A 21,768-nucleotide genomic window follows, 5' to 3' on the forward strand; every position below is an offset into this window, starting at 1 on the left:
TTTTTGACCTGCCAACCTTTATCTTCTGTTTCATGTTATTGTATATTTTTTATTTGTATCATAATCAATGACCAATGCTGCATCATATATTGGCACTTTATAAATAAAATATATATATAAAAAAAATAATAATAAATATAGATTTAAATGGGGTTAAACTTGAACTTTCATATAGCTCCAATAGTGCTTTCTTATCTAGCAAATAGTAGACCTTAACAACACTTGGGCATGGAGTCAGAGCTACTGCTTCAGCATGGAAATAGGAACAGATGAACATTGCATCAGTAAAAACCTAAATAGATTTCATTCTGTGGAATTATTCAAAGATAAGAATTAGGCCAAATCCACAAACTGTTCAGTGGTTTTAGACTATTTCTTCTCACTGATCAGCATCTCTGCACCATGGATGCTTGTGAAGTTTGATCTGCAAAGGAGACAGTTTTAAAAATGCCTAATACACATTCAACCTGTCAGAAATCAACACTTTCTCTTTTTCAGATCCTAGAAAAGAGCCTCAGTCTGGGTGAAACCTGAATTCATGGAACATAACATACATTTCACTTACTGCCTCCTGCTGCTTTCATAACATCTAATAGTCCCTATCAGAATTGGAAAGTGGTGTTTTGACAGAAGACTATTGAATATTTCAGTGCACATAAACCAGAAATGGTACGATGCATGATGTGGTACAATTTGCTTTGTCACAGTACTTAATTGTTCATATGATGTTGTAATATTTCCGCAAAATATTCAGATAAAGATATTTCTTATATTTCCCATTGTTATCCATTTTTTTCTATTCTTTTCGTTTCCTTTCCAAGAGGTTCACGGAATGTCATGAGAACTGATACTAGTACAGATTCTGATATGATGAATTATTATAAATTCCTTCACAGTTAATAATTAGTTCCTAGTGTGTAATGAGGGAATGGTAGAAGAGATGTATTTACTAGTCATTTGCCTTGAAGACCACACAATGTGGGGCTGCTCCAGCTAAATGAAATGTAAATTTGCCTCAAAACCAGATTTTTTGCTTACCTCTATAAAGTGCCCCTGGGACTTACTGATAACCGCTACATTCCATTCATCAGAGGAGCCATTTCCCCACCACACCACACACAGGCTGAGATGGAGTAATTTTGGCCACACACACTGTGATACAGTGACTGTGTCAAGCTATGCACACTTAACAGTGCACACTTAGGGCGGGATGTAGTAGGGTCCGAGTTTTAAAAATGTGCGAGTTTAGCTGTAAACTCGCACCCTGGAAGCCTGAGAGATGAAAATCCTGATCCCGGCTGGATTTTCATACCCAACCCAAGCTTAATTGCATTGATCAATTCATGAACCAAAACCCCACTGTTTATTATGTGTATTATTATTACCGTCTTTCCCTGATAATACCTACCCCGAAAATAAGCCCTACCCAAACTTTTGGAAAACGGTCCAAAATAAGCCCTACCCCAAAAATAAGACCTAACAAAATCCCCATTTTGTCCGGTCCCTGCCTGCGCTACACTAAAATGCCCCCAGCTCCTCCCCCCACATGAAATGGATGCCGCTGTTAAAGATTTAACAATGGCATCCAACCACAGCTGCAGCGTCTCACTCTCTCACAGTGAGCGCGCGGCAGCTGTCGTGCGTGGCAGCGTCATTTACAGCAGCGCCATGTAGGAGAGGAGAGAAAAAGAGGAAAAAATATAAAGGTAAGTAAAGAATTGTATTGAATTATTGAAATTGCTGTCAATGTTAATTAAAATAAGCCCTACCCCGAAAATAAGCCCTATGGAGTTTTTTGGACATTGTTATCGGGGAAACACAGGTATTATTATTAGTTATTATGGTGAGTGTAGAGCCCCTGTGATTTCTATTTAAACAATGTGGTCACATACCATGTTGCACCCCAAATCTAGGAATGGTGAGTGCTGTGGATTAGAGCTTTTTGTTTATTTGATTTATTTTTATATTTAATCATTTTGCGATCACATTTTCTCATGCACCCCTTTTAACCTGTTTAATCTAACTTGTGTCAGCTGTTTTCCTAGGTGCTTTGTAACAGGTGTGCTTGGTAACTGTCTCACGTTTAAAAGCAAAGTTGCTGTGAGCTTTAAACCTTGATAGCAAACCCTGAGTTTAACACTAATGAGATGGCTATGTCCATGTTATAATTTTGAGCAATAGAGTAGAGACTTGCAGTAAAGTGGGGTCCCGTGATGGAGGCTGCAAGCTTAAATGCATTGATCAATTCATGAACGAAAACCCAACTGTTTATTATGTGTATTATTATTATTATTGTTCGTTATTATGATGAGTGCAGAGCCCCTGTGATATATATATATATATATATATATATATATAATGGTGTGGTATATTGAGACAAATCCCACCACCATGATTGGACACACTAGATCACATGACCGTGCATTTTTTCACAATGACTGCACACCTCAGGCCTGATTTACTGTCCACTGTAATCAAAACCTCATCACGAAGCCACAGTTGTATCACTCCACGAGTGAAAACCATAACATCTCTCACAGAGACACTGGTCACAGAAAAGCAGCACATCACTGCCTCACTGACACATTTCTGACATAAAAAAATAAAAAAAGAAACTGACATCAGTCCTCAACAAAGAGTACAATGGTGATCTATTCAAAGATTGAACAGGACTTATCTGAGCGAGCCTTGGCCCTGAAGAAGCATTAATCCCTTCCTTCCAGTACAATTCACTGTTCAACACATGCTTTCTTTCCAAAATGAACCGCTCTTAGTGAAAGTAGTCATTAATGTTCAACTGCTTAAACAGCCTATTCTGAATGTTCAACTGTGTTATTCACTTACACTTATATACAGTTAAATGTTTATTCATTAAAAATAATTCAAATTGAACAGCCTAATCTGAACTATTTTGATCTCCTATTCTGAATCTGTTTCACCCAACAACATACACAAAGGGCCGGACTATAGGCAGGGCGACAGGGGGCAATCGTCCCGGGGCCCTCACACATATGGGGCCCCCACACGCTGTCCTCGGCCACATCACCCGATGAACACTTTTTTTTCTAACGGAGCCGCCAGCAGCGGCCCGTGATTAAGCCCCGCCCCTCCCGGTATTTGGCTCTGCCCCCTTTTTAAAGACCTTAGAATCGCGCTGGTCTTCCAACACTTCTGCTGCTTCCTCTGAAACCAGGAGAGGTAAACAGCAATGTATATGTTTATCTGTGTCTATGTATGTGTGTGTGTATATATATATACATACACTGTATATATACACATATATATGCTGGTATATATAGTATATATATATACATATATATATATAATATAGCAGTCCCGCTAGGCTGTTTTAGCAGGGTGCCGCGACCTGCCCTATTTCTAAAAGGTAAAAAGCACCCTGCCCTCTGGCACGGCGCCCTGCTGAAACAGCCTGCAGGTGCCGTCCCCACCCGCGGGTCGCAGTGTCCCGCAGGTGGGGTAAACTGCTGGTGAATGGATGCCGGGAGCATGCATTCACACTGACAGCAGCGCTTGGGGGTAGCCGGGAACACTCCTAAGAGTGACGAAAAGGGGATGTGTCTTAAAGACATGCCCCCTTTTCATTGACCACTCCCCCTTTTTGGGCGCCCATGCCTAGATGTGCCCTTTCTCTAGGGCATTGGACCTAGAGTGAACATATATATATATATATATATATATATGATAGGGGCCCCCACACATTTGTTGCCCAGGGGCCCCACAGACCCTAATCCGGCCCTGCATACATAGAACTATTGTGTCACAACAGGGGCCATTTTTTTAGACAGATATTCCACTCTTAGGTGTGCACCTGCACTCTGATATATGCACGGCTTGGGTGGTTGAACCCATATACAAGAAATACAACCAGAAAGGGCGCTACAATAGTAGTGTTCATTGACACTTAAAATCTGGTGTATATTATTTACAACCTTTTCAATTACAATATATAGAAACAATCAATAGTTGGTAAAAATTAAGGAACACATTATTTTAAAGGAATCCTTGAAATCTTCACCATATGGCACTTAATCATATAGAATTATAATATTGCATTTCCTATGAGATATGAACACTCCTTGGTGCTTCTGAAATGAAACCCTCGCACCAGAAACCCAAACAAAACAGGCCAGAGGCTACTTGTTTGATATTATTAAAATTAGTTTATTCAGCATAAAAAAATTATTCATGAAAAGAATAACTGGACAAGCCTACATCAATTTATCTAACCTGTTGTTGGATTCCGACCATTAGTGGGTAGGTGACATTTTTCCCCTGTCGAACCTATAGGCAGAGCCGTAACTAGACATTCTGGTGCCCTGTGACAGAAAAAGCATCAGCGCCCCCCATTTTTAAATATGGACAGTAACCACGTGCTGCCTAAAAGATACGGCGTGGTCTCATGGGGAAGGGATGTGGACTCATTGCTTGCTCCTGTAATGCATACCAAAACTGGCTGCTAAATTACTAACTGGGCAGTTAGGGAGTGTCCCCACACCATTTATTACTAAGTACTGGCATGAAAAACAAACACATAGGGGGGAATTCAATTAGCTGTGGGGTTTAAAAATATATTCCAAAAATTAAAAGGCAATATGATTTTAGTGAATCCAAATAAAGTTCCACTGGGGAAACTCTTCTGAAGGAGTTTGTCCACTGTTGATAACGAGTGGTCATCTGAGTAGCTCTGTAGTAGCTCACAGGGATTCTTCTGCATAACGGCTTGGCGTGTGCCTGGACCCGGAGTAGAGTCAGATGGCGAGTGAGAGTTCGTTTGCTGGTACTTGAAAGCAGCCAGTCTTAGGGGGGTATGACTCATGAAGGAATGGTACACACGAAGGGGTGAGACAAAGCTGGGAGACTCTGGCGGTACTCAGAGAACCGGGGTAGGCTGGGCAAATAGCGGGTAGACAGTGTCAGTAGACAGGTAGTAACAGGAGCAGAACCGCACCAAGGCTGAAAGGTGAAACTGCACTAACACACTGGAGCAATGGCACTTTAAGGAGCAAGGGAGCACAGAGAACTAGCTCACAGCATACGCTGTGATAGACGTTGCACTGGCAACTAAGGAGCCTCTTGACAGCCCATTAGTACCCTCAGGTAGTGCAGGATTGGCTGCTAGCCTCCCTAGCCCAGGCTTTTACCTGATTGGCCCAAATCAACATGTGACCCAAATCCAAGATGGCCGCGCCCAGTGGTCACCATGCGGAAGCACTGTCAGTCTCATCCCCTCTCACCTGCCTCCAGATGGAAGCCCTTAGTCTGCAGAGGCTCACAGTACCCAGCGCTGCTCTCCAGGACCCTGCACCCCCAGCCGGAGATGCCGCACCAGAGCACCCGGAGCGGTAAAGACCGCGATCTCTGCAGCCTGTCAGCCCTGATCGTCACACTGACCTTGTTGGAGGGGGGGGCGGTGGTCTAATCGTGACTGTGACCAGTAGACTGCACCTGCGGCTGGTGCAGCGTTGACAGCTACAGTCTCAGGCAGGCAGTTATCTGATGGGACCGGAGAAAAAAAGGGATATTCCCTCCAGCACACTGCAGCAATATTGCAAAAATACTTGAATCCTACATGATAACAGAATTCAGAGGTATTTACACTTCACTATCACCTTTCTTCCATTTTCGTGTGATGCCCTGTGTCCTTGGCTGGATTCTTTTGGGGTGCCTGTGCCTCGGACGTGAACCCCTTAATGTTAGGGACGCTGGTATAGAGGAGCCTTGACGTTGGCCCGATGCTTAATCATATATTTGCAAATGTATGCAACTAATACCTCTGAATTCTGTTATCATGTAGGATTCAAGTATTTTTGCCAATATTGCTGCAGTGTGCTGGAGGGAATATCTCTTTTTTTCTCTGGTTCAGTGTAAACCCCACCCTTTACAAGCACCTGGGCAATATCATTAAGCTGATTTGAGCGACCACCATACTTTCTATTTGTACTTCTGAGAGGCATGAAGAGAGCCAGCATTTGGAGGATGTGCTGGTCCTTATAGTGCCATTTGGAGATTTCTGGGGTACCTCCTTCGTGAGTCAGCTCTCGGCTTATATGTGTGCTGTTATCATGCAGTACATTAATTGTAATTATACGACCCAGAGTGGGTGCTACTATTTGGTAGCGCAATAATTATTTTGGGGTGAGCGTTTGGGTGTGGGACCCCCAGGGTTATTCTGGCTGGGCCTTTTTCAGAGCATCAGCACTTAATTCACATAAATACTTTTTCATCACTTTTCTATTTGTTTGTTTATTGTCTATGTAATTTTAATTCTTTCTTATTTTATTAACACTTATTGATTTATCTTTTACACATCTATTCTTTACACTTCACTATCACCTTTCTTCCATTTTCGTGTGATGCCCTGGAAGTGGTCCTTGGCTGGATTTTTTTGGGGTGCCTGTGCCTCGGACATGAACCCCTTAATGTTAGGGATGCCGGTATAGAGGAGCCTTGCAAATGTATGCAACTGATACCTCTGAATTCTGTTATCATGTAGGATTCAAGTATTTTTGCCAATATTGCTGCAGTGTGCTGGAGGGAATATCCCTTTTTTTTTATCTGGTTCAGTGTAAACGCCACCCTTTACAAGCACCTGGGCAATATCATTAAGCTGATGGGACCGGGCAGAAGCCACACACAGTGCCTGGATCGGCAACTCCACTGATGCACAGCTAGAAATAACACAGCAGCAAGTACCCTTCCGAGATTCAGCACTCACAGGAGGATCCAGCACACAGATGCACTTTGTCACTTGTAGTGATGTCAGGCAGTAGTACACTGGCATAGCACTGTATGTCTTTTTGAATTGCTGCTGAACAGTGAGGAGGTCTTCATAAAGGTCCTGTGTGAACAGAAATGTCAACCTATAGCAATATGCTGACCTACTGTACATGTGGTAACTAATAAAAATGGTTTATTTTTGTATTTGAAGACTGGTGAGCGCCCTTTTTCAGTTTTGAAGATATTTACAATTGGACTCACGTGGGTTCCTATTTGAAGGAAGCACCCCAGCGAATTATAAGAGTTTATATGATGAGAGTGCCGGTACTGTCGACATGGTTTTATGTATGGTTTTTAAAATGGCCGCCACCTAAAGGAAGACATTTATTTCCCATAAAAAACAGTAATGATACTAGAGGTCTCGCTAGTCCTCTAGTGTCCACTGGCTATGTTCTGCCAGAGGAAACTAGAGGACCTGCGGGACCTCTAATAACAGATACTGTCTGACACGCCCCCCCCTGCCTGCTTTGTGTGAAGAACTGGAAGTGCCGAAAAGGAGCAGCAGCGCAGGAGGAGACCCAATGCGACAGCTGCATCTCCTGGAACCTGAAGTGGAGAGGAGAGGGGGCACTACCAAACACTATCATGTAAGTGTGTGCACCTTATTTACTTTTAAATCTGTTGCTCTTTACCCTAATGACAGTTTTATATGTATAATCACTGTATCTCCCCCTCAGAATCCCAGGCCTCATCCTCCCTGTAAGTCCCAATCAGTGTCCCAGACCCCACCCTCTCTGTAACCAATTAGTGTCCCAGCCCTCACTCTCCCTGTAACCCCCCCTCAGTGTCCCAGCCCCCACCCTCCCTGTAACCCCCAGTGTCCCAGCCCCCACCCTCAGTGTAACCCCCCTCAGTGTCCCAGCCCTCACCCTCCCTGCAACCCCCCTCAGTGTCCCAGCCACCATCCTCCCTATAACCCCCAATCAGTGTCCCAGCCACCACCCTCCGTATAACCCCCAATCAGTGTCCCAGCCCCCACCCTCCCTGTAACCCCCAATCAGTGTTCCAGCCCCACTCTCCCTGTAACCCCAAAACAGTGTCCCAGCCCCCACCCTCCCTTAAACTCCCCTCAGTGTTCCAGCCCTCACCCTCACTGTAACCTCCACTCAGTGTCCCAGCCCTCACCTTTCCTGTATCTCCCCCTCAGTGTTCCTGCCCTCTCCCTCCCTGTAACCCCCAATCAGTGTCCCAGCCCCCACCCTCCCTGTAACCCACCAATCAGTGTCCCAGCCCCGACCCTCCCTGTAACCCTCAGTGTCCCAGCTCTCACCCTCCCTGTATCTCCCCCTCAGTGTCACAGAATCACCCTTCCTGTAACTCCAAATCAGTGTGCCAGCCCTCACCTTTCCTGTATCTCCCCCTCAGTGTCCCTGCCCTCACCCTCACTGTAACTCCCTTTAGTGTCCCTGTCATCACCCTCCCTTTAACCCCCATTTAGTGTCCCAGCCCCTACCCTCCCTGTAACCCTCAATCAGTGCCCCAGCCCTCACCCTCCCTGTATCTCCCCCTTACTGTCCCCGTCCTCACCCTCCCCGTAACCCCCAAACAGGGCACCACTTTCGGTTGTAATGTGAGGAAGGGCACTACTGTGTGGCATCATTTGAATTGGGTCTACTATTGTGTGGTAATGCTCCTTCCGGTGCTCGTCTTTGGTGCGCACCCTCCGTGCTTCTATTATGGGGAGCAGCATCAATGCTATTCATGTACACAGGGCACCAAAATGAGTAGTAACAGCTCTGCATTGGTGTGCACAGATGTGTCCTTCTCTGTGCTCATCACCCCCTGCCCTAAAAAAAACCTACAGTGATCACTATATAATCCTCTACAACTGCTAAACCAGTGCTTGGTCAATTACCTTCCCTTTTCTTTGGATGTGATGTACACCAATGTGGTGCCAGCTTTACCTAACCGAACCAACCAAATACCAAGGGCTAAATGTAATGGGGTGAAAGTTTAAAAATGTGAGAGCTTTCTCTCATATTTTCTAAACTCAGCCAATGTAATAAAGTCACAGAACATGCAAACTTGCATGTTTTTCAGACTCAAACAACTCTCAAGATTTAAGGGTCTATTTACTAAGCAGTGTTAGGAGACAAAGTGAAATGAGATAAGGTACCAGCTAATCAGCTCCTCACTGCCATGTCACAGGCTGTGTTTGTAAAATGACAGTTGGGAGCTGATTGGCTGGTACCTTATGTTATTTCACTTTGTCTCCTATCACTGCTTAGTAAGTAAACCCCTTAAACTCTCATCCAGATGTTTCCTGTTTTGAAAATACCACTTGATTAGTATATTAGTGTGAGAGTTTTATGCTAAGCTCTCACCTTATTACATTTGGCCCCAAATGTCTGACTATGGCACATGTTTAAATCCCTTGCAGGATGTGCACTGTTGTGTGTGTTTTAATACAGAGAATAATGTACACTTTTATGTTGTTCTAATATTAATTATATGTGTAAGAGCATAGACTAAGCAGTGGGAGGAGTCAGGAATAGCAAGGGGAGGAGTCTGTGACAGGAACCAGATGCTGACATCTACGTGTCAATCCAATTAGATGTGTGTCGTTGCAATGGCGTTTAAACGCCGCCAATGGCACCGTAGCTCTCACCCTTCGCTACCCAAGCCAGGATTCGCATAATTTTGCGCGGAGCCCTATGCAGTAAAGTGCGGCCACTGCCACGATGACTCGCACCGGCGAGATCATCGTGGCTAATAGGATTGACCCCCAAGATGGGCCTGTGTGCTTTAAAATGCCAGGGTCTATTTTTAGTCCCAGTCCGGCCCTATATATATATATATATATATATATATATATATATATAGTCACTGAAGCCGGCACTCCACAATACCAATCAATACTTGCCCAGGTGCCATCTGAGGTGGGGGAAACCTGATGTATGGACGTGAAGAAAACAGCGGCACTCACGGGACTTGGTAAAGAAAGACAGGTACACAAGTGGTGTGTATGATTCGACATTTCAGTCGGTGAGGACTTTTATCAAGAATACAACAGTGATACAAAGTACATACCTTTATAGGACTGTGTAACAGTGGTGAAGTGCTGTCCACGCCCATCCTGTTGGTCGCCGGATGAATGACGTCATCAGCGCGCGGCCGAACTGCCACGATGCACGTGACATACGCCGTGTGACGCTGGAAGTGATGACGCACACCCACCGGCGCCAACTACAGGACAGGAGGCGGGGTAATGTAAATGGTCACCAAGGAGGCAATGTGTAACATCAACAAATGCAAAAATAGATTGAGATGAACGAGTGAAATATAACGATGTAGTAGGTGCATCAAAGTATACAGGATACCAACTAATGTTGGGAATAAGCCTGTATATACGTGGGTGGACATATACATACATGCTGGACAAAAAAATAACATATACGACATATAACATGTAAACTGCAATGATCATCATGTGGTACAAAATGCAAAGGAATTAAGCAGCACTTGTTAGGATGATGCAATAAATTAATAGGCTAAACAGACCAATGGACCAGCAACAAAGGCTGGATCTGCACAATAGGGCATAAGTGTAAGTGATAAAATCCGTACTGTACAATGTACAGGTATCACCGAACTCAAAGAGTACGTCTAGAAAAAGAGGAAACCTTACATGTGTAAATCCATGGGACTGAATGATAAAACAACAATACTAAGGGAAAGATAGCCTGTGATGTTCTAAGGACCACACCATGTTAAGTGTAGACAAGATCATAATAACCACAAGAGGTAAGAAGAGGAAAAGGTTAGAAAAGTCCAAGACTATAAACGATTTACAAAACCTGGTATTCCAAGGGAGTCGCCCACCCTAGTACTGACCAGGCCAGACACTGATTAGCTTCCAAGATCGGACGGGATCGGGCTTATCCAGTGTAAGTATGTTAGTAAACCTTAAAGAGGAAGAATAACCAGCAGCCTCTCCCACAGTCATAACCTCTAAAGTAGGTCACAGAGCACTCACACTGGGTGGAACCTTGATCCAAAGACAAAATAGGCGTCGAACCGATCAAATGTAATGGTTAACAAGAAATAATAATGTCAGACAGCATTGAGCTGTGTGGTGCTGAATATCATGGTCAAGCACCGCATCAAAAAAATAATGAAATGAATAGACATATATTAGGTCCAATGAAAAAATGATACTGAAAACATTATGATATATAAGCAACCAATTGAGAACACAGGGAAAATAGGTCTGATTTACAGGAAACAGGCAAATGATAATGTCTCATTAAGACCTAAAGGTGCAACAGTATTCATGTTGTGAATCCAACGTGCTTCTAACTGCAATAGACGTTTGTCTCTATCACCACCTCTCTTCATAGTCAGCACGTGATCGATAACCTTGTGTCTCAAAGTGGCTAATGGGTGTTTAAGTTCTTTAAAATGTCGTGCCACAGGCTGATCATTGTCTTTTCCTTCAAGTGCTTGTCTAATGGCAGTGCGGTGCTGCGCCATCCTAATCCTCATCGTGCACGATGTTTTGCCTATATAGGCCAGGCCACACGGACACCAGATGATGTAGATAACAAATTTGCTCACACAATTCAGAATATGTCTTATAGGAATACGTCTCCCTGAATGCGGATGAACAACGTGAGAGCCAGTTTCCATGTGTCTGCATGTGGTACAGCCAATGCATATGTAACAGCCAGGCTTGCGAGCTAGAAAACTGACTCCCTGTGGATCTTCAGAAGTAGAAATGTCATTGTGTACCAGCCATTCTTTCAAATTTTTACCTCTCCTATAGCCCATCATAATCCTGGAAGAAAATAATGGTTTAAGGTTGCTGTCAGTGTTAACCACTGGCCAAAGTTTTTTGACAGTAGAATTGATAAAGTTGCTCGAGGTGTTGTACTGAGTGATGAACATGGTTGGTGGTTTATTAGATGGTCGTTCGTTGTAGCTATCGTTGCATTTCTTGAGAGCTCTGGATTTGGCTTTAAGGAGTTCAACTTCATTATAGCCACGATTCAAGAATTTTTTCATCATGCAATCCATTTGATCGCCAGCCATCTTAATGTCACTAGTAACTCGCTTGATGCGCAGGAATTGAGAATAAGGTAAACTCTTCTTAAGAGGTACTGGATGATAACTTTGAGCGTGCAGCAAAGAGTTACAGTCAGTTGGTTTAGAGTACAAATTTGTGGTAAAAGCTGAGCCAGACCAGCTGATGTTAACATCCAAATAATGGACATTCTGTGTGCTGCATTCATATGTGAATTTGATATGTTCATGCATTAGATTGATCTGCTGCATCGCTGTTGAAAATTGTAAAGAAGTCCCAGACCATATAACAAAGATATCATCTATGTATTTGATGAAGTATACAAGATGTCTGTTGAATTCCGGATTTAATAAAAACAACATTTGTTCAATTTTGAACATATAAACATTAGCGAATGAAGGTGCTACATGAGACCCCATCGCGCTTCCTTTCTTCTGTAGATAGAAACAATTGTCGAAGAAAAAATAGTTCCTGGTAAGGGTTTTCTCTAAGAGTAAAATGAATAACTCAATATTGGGTCCAGTATACTCATGTTTAGACTCCAAAAAGGTTTTCATATATTTCAATCCCTGAGAATGAGGAATACTGGTGTACAATGACACTACATCAATCGTGCAAAGCAAAAGTTGTGTTGGTAGATCATGTAACTGTAGTAATTTGTCAATAAAAGAATTTGTATCCTTCAGAAATGTGGGTTCACTTGTCAACAAAGGCTGTACATAAAAGTCCAAGAATTTAGATATTATACTAAATAAAGATCCTCTGGCAGATATAATTGGTCGTCCTGGCGGGGAGAAGAGGGATTTATGTATTTTAGGTAAAGTGTAGATCAAGGGTACAGTGGGTTTGTCAGTTTTGAGATTCTGGCCCATATTGTAATCAAGCCAATTATTGGAAATAGCATCATCAAGAATTTCATCAAGCTCTAGTTTATAGAGATTGGTGGGATCACTTTCCAATCTCGTATAAACTTGTTGGTCAGACAATTGTCCATAAATCTAATTTTTGTAAGAAATAGTGTCCTGTTTTCTTCACGTCTATATATATATATATATATATATATATGTATATATATATATATGTATATATATATATATGTATATACATACATACAGTGCTATTTTTCAGCAGGAACTATTTTTCAGCAGGATTCAGACCCGCTCGCAAACGCATAGCGCTCGCAAGTGGGTCGATGATGGGCCAGTGCACACGTGCGGCAAGCGAGTGCACGAGCCCCGAAGCGAGTGCAAAAAGCACTCACTCTGGTGATCGCAATAAACGGGGCGGCTGTCAATGTTGATCGTCAACTCGCCTCGTTTTGTCGGCGGGGAGGGGGTGTGGCTGGGCAAACAGGCATTCCTTCAGGAACACCTGCAGTTTGTGGGCGGCCCTACTGACATCACTCGTGATGTCAGTAAGTGGACTTCCTGCTCTATTAGAGCAGGAAGTCCACTGGGGCTTGCGGCCACGAGACCCTACCGTAAGGGTCTCGTCGCAAGGTCGATGGTCGCGATGGTCTTGACCATCGCGACCGTCACCTGGCTGCTCGCATAAGCTGTGGGTGGTAAAAAACAAGCACCCACCCTAATTCAGAGCGAGCGCTCGCTTTTGCGAGCGGCTCTGAATCAGGCCCTCAGTTTCTGAACCTCTTATTAACTATAACATAATGTCATGGGTCGAAATATGTTATCCATAAGATAAGTTTTATTTCAAAGGACCTTTTGAGTGCCTTTTCTAAATACTATAAATATGTATGTCCAGAAAAATAGCCATATATATATATATATATATATATATATAAAATGTATAATGTTGAAAAGAGGAACTGTTGCTTACCACTGAAGTATTAAAAAGCAATTTTACTGTAAAATCTCAGCCATATGCATTTCCAGTTTTATATGACTTTTATATGAGCTCTGAAGACCAAAGTTTGCAAGTTCAGATGCCTGTGCATAAACAGAAATGTTTTTAGGTAACTCAATATACTGTAGGTGCTGCATAGCCTTGGCCAAATATGTGACAAGTGGAGGTGTTGCCCGGTTTCAAACTAAATACAGGTTGAGTCTCTCATATCCTAAATGCTTGGGACCAGGGGTATTTTGGATATCGGAATATACCGTATTTTGGAATATGTGCATACCATAATGAGATATCTTGGGAATGAGATCAAAATCTAAACACAGAATGCATTTATGTTTTATATAAACCTTATACACACCAGGGGCGGATCTAGACTGTTGTATTAGGGGGGCGAGTTAATGATTAATTTTGACCCCCGCGACCCCCCCTTGTGACAACCCCCCTCCCCCCGTGGCAACCCCCCTCCCTGCGGCAACCCTCCTTCCCCCCCATTTACTTTCACTTACCTCCGCTGCTCCGGTTATGTTCTCCCTCCAGGCTTCGGTCAGCTGCTCTCCCATCCTGCACTGTGACCCGGTCAGCTGTTTAATGCAGCAGCTAACCAGGGTCACAGTGCAGGAGTTGGGAGACCAGCTGACTGGAGGGAGGACATCACCGGAGCCCGATCCTCGGTCCCTGGACAGAGGTAAGTTGTTTTTGGTTTTTTTTTAGCAGTGATCGGTGTGTGGTCTGTTTAGACCACACAGCTGATCAGAGGGTGTGAGGAGCCAGCTGTGATCGCTCCCTCCCCAGCTCCCGGGTCAGGTGACACATCCCCCTAACTGGGAGATGGGAGCTCCGACCACAGCACAGCCCGGCAGCCATTATCATCTCTCTCCTCTGAACTTAATGATGCAGAGGAGGGAGATGATAAAGGTCCGACAAACTGTGCTGGGGGGCGATCGCTCCAATTGCCCCCCCCCCGGATCCGCCACTGATACACACAGCCTGCAGGTAATTTTCTACAATATATTCAATAATTTTGTGGCTCAAACAAAGTTTGTGTACAGGCATGAAATTAATTTGTTTCATATACACCTTACACACAAAGGGTCTCATTCAGACCCGCTCGCGAGCGCTGTACGCTCACAAGTGGGTCGATGTTATCCAAATGCCTCCATCGTGCGCATGCGCGAGACCTGGCGAGCGACGGGGAAGCCGTCGCTCGGGGTCTCGCACCAAAGGGGGCGTGCAGTCGATGGTGGGCGTGCTGGGGGCGTGGCTGCCCAGATGGAGGCGTTCACCTTGTATAAATTACCTTCAGGCTTTGGGCCTGATTCAGAGCCGGGCTCTCTGACCAAAGCGCGCGCTCTGAATCAGGGCCGGCCTAGCTTAAAATCACTAGTCACTAGTGATGTCAGTGGGAGTGTTTTTGGCTCTGATACAGCCAAAAACACTCCTGGGCTTGCGGCAGCGAGACCCTACCGCAGGGTCTCGTCGCAAGCCCGATGGTTGCGATGGTCTTGACCATCACGACCATCTTTTTGTCTGCTCTGCGAGCGGCCAGGAGGCCGCTCCATTTTAAGCTAGGCCGGCCCTGATTCAGAGCGAGCGCTCTGGTGAGAGCGTCTCGCTCTGAATCAGGCCCAAAGCCTGAAGGTAATTTATACAATATTTTAATAATTTTGTGCTTTAAACAAAGTATGTGTACATTGTACCATCAAAAAACAAAGGTTTTACTATCTCAGTAATGCTCAAAAAATTCCCTATTTCGGAATATTCGATATGGGAGACAACCTGTAATTTAGATGTTATGCTTTTTAACATGCTGCTACAATAATTTGAAACACCCTATTCTGAGAGTCATATTCCCTGAAAGTGACCAAAAGCAAGTTCAGAACACTGCATCATAAGGGTCAATTTAATCAGGTGCAAGGAAGCTCATGCAAGTCGTTTTCATGGCAAATTCGCAACTCAAATTGTATTTGCAATACAATTCCAAACTTGCAATCATTCTCCCTGCAAATTAGCGGTTTTATGAAGGCATGAAGGCAGCACATGGGCCCCCCCTCTCTTGATCCACCCCTGAGTGAAATGCATATAGATTTTATTCTACATTTTACTTTTTTTCTGCTCCTATGATTATTAAGGCTTCAGGACTTTGTCATGTGTTTTTGGGCTTTATGATGTTATTTATTTACATAAAAAAACAAAAACAATTTACAGACAATTTTACAGACAACATCTAAACTTTATATTCATTTTGTTGAAATCTAATCCTGTGAACTTTCATGTAAATCTGCTTTGTTGCTATGTAAACAAATATTTCAACAATATCCTGTAACAGTAAAGAGCTGCATGAAAACATTCATTTCCAACTGCTCTGTCAGTGGTATGGCTGCTTGTTCTTTATCATTCATTTTATTTATTTGTTGCTTTATAAGCTAGTTAGTCTGATCAAAATCTATATTTCAAATTAAAGGCGAGTCATAAATTCATTTCTAAAGGCAGTTTATAAAGGTGTTGCCTTAATTACTACTACACTGCTACCCTGTATGGAAGACTTTAATTAATGTTATACAATATTAAACCTATATGCTGTATTTAGATAGGGAGATACATACAATGTAACCATATTTGGGATTATTGCCTGGCATGTACAGTGGATATTTCATTTTACTTGATTTAGTTTATACCATGTACTATGTTAATATAACCAAGATCTTATTCAGTTTATATTAAACTCCTGCTTTTTCAGTTTTAATTTGACCAGACTCTGATACATCTATAGTAAGAGTTTAATGGGAGATTTCATACCATTCGCCACATTTAAGAATGAGAGCGCAGTGGTTAATGATCCTCGCAGATACCTGCATAATGCACTTGCCTCATTCAGGTGATAATAGCTGGCACATTGTCACTAATGATTGGCTATTATTTAATTAGTGTCTTTTTTACAATAAAGAATATGCTAATTATAACCATATTAAGGAGAATAAATGGACACATTACTATTTGAAATTTGAATGCTCTGGATACCAGAATCAATCTTAATTAACCCAGTGGTTATGGGATTAACAATATGTTACAAAAGACTTATCAAATGCTACAGCAATTACCAGCTTTATGTTTGTCTTTAGATTGCTTAATGTTAGCTGGGGCCTAGTAAATCTAACTATATGAAGCTAGTTGTAATTGTTAGTTTACTTTAAATCATTGCAGCTAAGCATGAGTGAGAGCAACATCCACCCTCCTAATGTGTGTGTGCGTGTGTGTGTTTGTGTTGGGGGGGTGGATTTAAATGGTGTCATACTAACTTTAGATACTATGGGGTCCATTCACCATCCTATAAATAACGTAACAGCCCTATTCATTATGGAATCGGTATGAAATCCCGCCGTCCCTCTGGCCAGCAGTTCGAATCCCGGGAGCGGCAGGCCGACAGAAGCAGAGATCCCAGCAGCGGAAGGCAGACAGCACTGGAAATCCTGATTGTCCGCAGGTAAGAAAAAACTAACCTAACCTAACCCCCTAACCCTCCTTAGGGGTGCCTAACCTCCTCCTCAAGTGCCTAACCCTAATCCCCCCTGTAAGTGCCAAACCCTAACCCCCCCTTCTCCGCTGCCTAAACCTAAGTCCCACGGGGGGTGCCTAACTAAGTCCCCACCGGGGGTGCCTAACCCTAACCCTCCCTCCCCCTAGCCTAACCCTAACCCTCCCGGGGGGGTGCCTAAGCCTAAGTCCCCCCTGGGTGTCCTAAACCTAACCCTCCCCCCCCTGCGGCTGTCCGCTTGCAGCACCCGGCATCCCTTCCATCAGGATGCCGGGCGCCTGTCTCCCGGCGTCGGGAAAATGACAGGCGTCTAGATATAGATGCCTGTCATTTAACCCTCGCCGGGATAAAGGAGTCGGGAAGCCGGCTGTCAGGATTAAGACAGCCGGTTTCCCGATTGCATCCCTTCATTATTATAGTAACGCAGGTGCTATCACTGATATCTCCTGGTTACTTGTGCTGACACGATCATTTCCACACTCCCCATACTTTAGTTGCAATTCGGAGTTGGTGGGGGGTTACAGAAGCCGGCAGTTAAATAAATGTTAAAGGCACACAGTAGCGCACGCAGGTGGGGGTTTTCTGAGTACCTAGAAACCCCCCCTGCACACACACACCGACAGCCCGAGCCTTCTTCCGCACGGGCTGTCAGAAAACTAGCCCTTCTGTTATTTCAGCTGAGGCAGGGAAGGGAACCCTCTCTCTGCACTCACTGTTGCTGAACATTCAAAACCATCCCCCTCTACACACGCTTCGGGACTGGAGCTCTCCACAGCCCGGACAGGCACGATGGTGAGTTAACCCTTAGAAAACCTTCATGGTTTCTAGAGTGATTGCTTATGAATGCTTGAAGGGTGCCCTCCCAAAACATCACTAGCCCAGGCCCTGGTATGTATGTGTATGTATGTATGTATGTATGTGTATATATATATATATATATATATATATATATATATTAGGGGTGAGCGGGTTCGGATTTCTGAAATCCGAACCCCCCCGATCTGAGGCAGATCCGAGTCAGGCTCGACTTTTCCCGCCTGACTCGGATCTGAAATCGAGGCAAAACGTCATCATCCCGCCTTCCGGGTCTCGCGGGTTTTGGATCCTATATAAGGTACCCGCGTCGGTGCCATTTTCTCACTCGGCTGTGGACAGTGAAGAGGGAGGGTGGGAGTTAGGGCTGGCTGGGCTGTGTAGTGTAGTGTAGTGTAGTGCAGAGTAGTGTTGTGCTGTGCTGTGCTGCACTGTGCTGCTGTGTCCATAGGGGCTGTGTCCACTACTTCAAAGTCCATAGGGGCTGGCTGTGTTGTGCTGCTGTTGTTAATAGGGGCTGTGTCCACTACTTCAAAGTCCATAGGGGCTGGCTGGACTGTGTTGTGCAGTCAGTTCTCCATAGGGGCTGTGTCCACTCCAAAGTCCTGTGCAGTGTCCCAGTCCTAAATGTGTGCTGTAGTGTTGTCCAGGGGGTGCTCTGTCCATCAGGGGTGCTCCCCCCAAGTGCTAAAAAAATAATATTTTTTCTATGTTTGTGAATTGTGTGCACAGTAGCCGCACGTGCATCAACAAAGTAGTGCCAAGCGTGCGCCTGTGTCATAAGTAAAGGGCCGGCTGGCTTGACCGTTAAAGGGTGCTGTAACCCCCAAAGTACACTCCAGTCCAAACCAATAAAAAAAAATATTTTCTGTGTTTGTGAATTGTGTGCGCAGTAGCCGCACGTGCATCAACAAAGTAGTGCCAAGCGTGCGCCTGTGTCATAAGTAAAGGGACGGCTGGCTTGACCGTTAAAGGGTGCTGTAACCCCCAAAGTACACTCCAAACCAAATAACAAAATATTTTTCTGTGTTTGTGAATTGTGTGCGCAGTAGCAGCACATGCATCAACAAAGTAGTGCCAAGCGTGCGCCTGTGTCATAAGTAAAGGGCCGGCTGGCTTGACCGTTAAAGGGTGCTGTAACCCCCAAAGTACACTCCAAACCAAATAACAAAATATTTTTTCTGTGTTTGTGAATTGTGTGCGCTGTAGCCGCACGTGCATCAACAAAGTAGTGCCAAGCGTGCGCCTGTGTCCCATAAGTAAAGGGCCGGCTGGCTTGACCATTAAAGGGTGCTGTAACCCCCAAAGTACACTCCAAACCAAATAACAAAATATTTTTTCTGTGTTTGTGAATTGTGTGCGCAGTAGCCGCACGTGCATCAACAAAGTAGTGCCAAGCGTGCGCCTGTGTCATAAGTAAAGGGCCGGCTGGCTTGACCGTTAAAGGGTGCTGTAACCCCCAAAGTACACTCCAAACCAAAAAAAATATATTTTCTGTGTTTGTGAATTGTGTGCGCAGTAGCCGCACGTGCATCAACAAAGTAGTGCCAAGCGTGCGCCTGTGTCATAAGTAAAGGGCCGGCTGGCTTGACAATTAAAGGGTGCTGTAACCCCCAAAGTACACTCCAAACCAAATAAAAAAATATTTTCTGTATTTGTGAATTGTGTGCGCAGTAGCCGCACGTGCATCAACAAAGGAGCAGCGCCAAGCGTGCGCCTGTGTCCCATAAGTAAAGAGCCGGCTGGCTCATTTCTTAAAGGGTGGTGTAACCCACAAAGTGCACTACTCTCCAGCAAAAATAAAAAAATATTTTCTGTGTTTGTGTGCGCCTTAGCCGCACGTATATATCAAATCGATATAACATAAATGGAGGACCAAACTTTCTCCGATAAAAATAAAATAGAGAAAGATCAAGAACCACTTCCTCTTAGTGCTAAAGCTGCTGCCACTAGTCATGACATAGACGATAACATGCCATCAACGTCGTCTGCCAAGGCCGATGCCCAATGTCATAGTAGAAGCCACATACAATCCCAAATGACAAAGTTCAGGAAAATGACCTTAAAAAAAACATTTAAATCATCTGAAGAGAAACGTAAACTTGCCAATATGCCATTTATGACACGGAGTGGCAAGGAACGGCTAAGGTCTTTCCCTATGTTCATGACTAGTGGTTCAGCTTCACATGACGATGGAAGCCCTCCTCCCACTAAAAAAATCAAACGAGTTAAGCTGGCAAAAGCACAGCGAAGAACTGTGCGTTCTAAGAAGATATCACAAATCCCCAAGGAGAGTCCAAGTGTGGTGGCGGTTGCGATGCCTGACCTTCCCAGCACTGGACGGGAAGAGGTGGCTCTTTCCACCATTTGCACGCCCCCTGCAAGTGCTGAAAGGAGCACCCACAGTCCACTTGCTGATATGCAAATTGAAGATGTCACTGTTGAAGTACAACAGGATGAGGATACTGGTGTAGCTGGCGCTGAGGAGGAAGTTGGCGAGGAGGATTCTGATGGTGATGTGGTTTGTTTAAATCAGGCTCGGGGGGAGACAGTTGTTGTCCGTGGGATGAAAAAGCCCATCACGGTCATGCCTGGGCAGAAGACCAAACATTCCACCTCTGTGGTCTGGCAATATTTCTATCCAAATCCGGACAACAACTGTCTTGCCATATGTACCTTATGTAAAGGTGGAATAAGTAGGGGTAGGGACGTTAACCACCTAGGAACATCCTCCCTTATACGGCACCTGCAGCGCGTTCATAATAAGTTACTGTCAAGTTCAGAAACTTTGGCTAAGACCGTAAGCAGTCCAGGGACACCTAAATCCCGTTGTCCTGTTGTATCCAAGCGCCTGCAAACCACACCATCAACTCCCTCCTCGTCAATTTCCTCCTTAGTCAGGATCGGAAGTAGTCCTGCAGGCCATGTCACTGGCATGACTGACTCTCCTATCCGGGATTCCTCTGGAGGATCCTGCATTGCTACGCCTCCTGCTGCCGCTGCTGCTGCTGCTGGGAGTCGTTCATCATCCCAGAGAGGAAGTAGGAACACCACTACTTTTACTAAACAATTGACCCTCCAACAGTCCTTAGCGAGGAGGATGAAGTACGACAGCAGTCATCCTGAAGCAAAACGTATAACTGAGGCCTTGACTGCTATGTTGGTGTTAGACATGCGTCCGGTATCCGCCATTAGTGCAGTGGGATTTAGACAATTGATGGAGGTAGTGTGTCCCCGGTTCCAAATCCCATCTATATTCCACTTCACTAGGCAGGCGATACCGAGACTGTACAGAAACGTCAGAAAAAGTGTCCTCAGTGTCCTGAAAAATGCCGCTGTACCCAATGTCCACTTAACCACGGACATGTGGACAAGTGGAACAGGGCAGACTAAGGACTATATGACTGTGACAGCCCACTGGGTAGATGTATCACCTTACGCAGCAAGAGCAGCAGCGTCACCAGTCGCAGCATCTCAGAAACACCAGCTCGTTCCAAGGCAGGCTACGCTGTGTATCACCGGTTTCAGTAAGAGGCACACTGCCGACAACCTCTTAGAGAAACTGAGGGAAATCATCGCCCAGTGGCTTACCCCACTTAGACTCTCCTGGGGATTTGTGATATCTGACAATGCCACCAATATTGTGCGGGCATTACATCTGGGCAAATTCCAGCACGTCCCATGTTTTGCTCACACAATAAACTTGGTGGTGCAGAATTTTCTGAAAAGCGACAGGGGCGTG

General features: G+C 44.5%; 1 protein-coding gene and 1 pseudogene across 2 annotated transcripts in view; both read right to left on the reverse strand.

The window, feature by feature from the left end:
- The window catches only part of DOC2B (double C2 domain beta), an 847,907-nt gene that overhangs the window by 544,199 nt on the left and 281,940 nt on the right, over window positions 1–21,768 (reverse strand). The gene's annotated exons all lie outside the window — the stretch shown is intronic.
- LOC148502675 (5S ribosomal RNA) lies at window positions 10,584–10,703 on the reverse strand (annotated as a pseudogene).

The sequence above is a fragment of the Taudactylus pleione genome, unplaced genomic scaffold, assembly GCF_031769625.1.
Source record: "Taudactylus pleione unplaced genomic scaffold, aTauple2 ptg000487l, whole genome shotgun sequence".
Classification (NCBI taxonomy): Eukaryota; Metazoa; Chordata; class Amphibia; order Anura; family Myobatrachidae; genus Taudactylus; species Taudactylus pleione.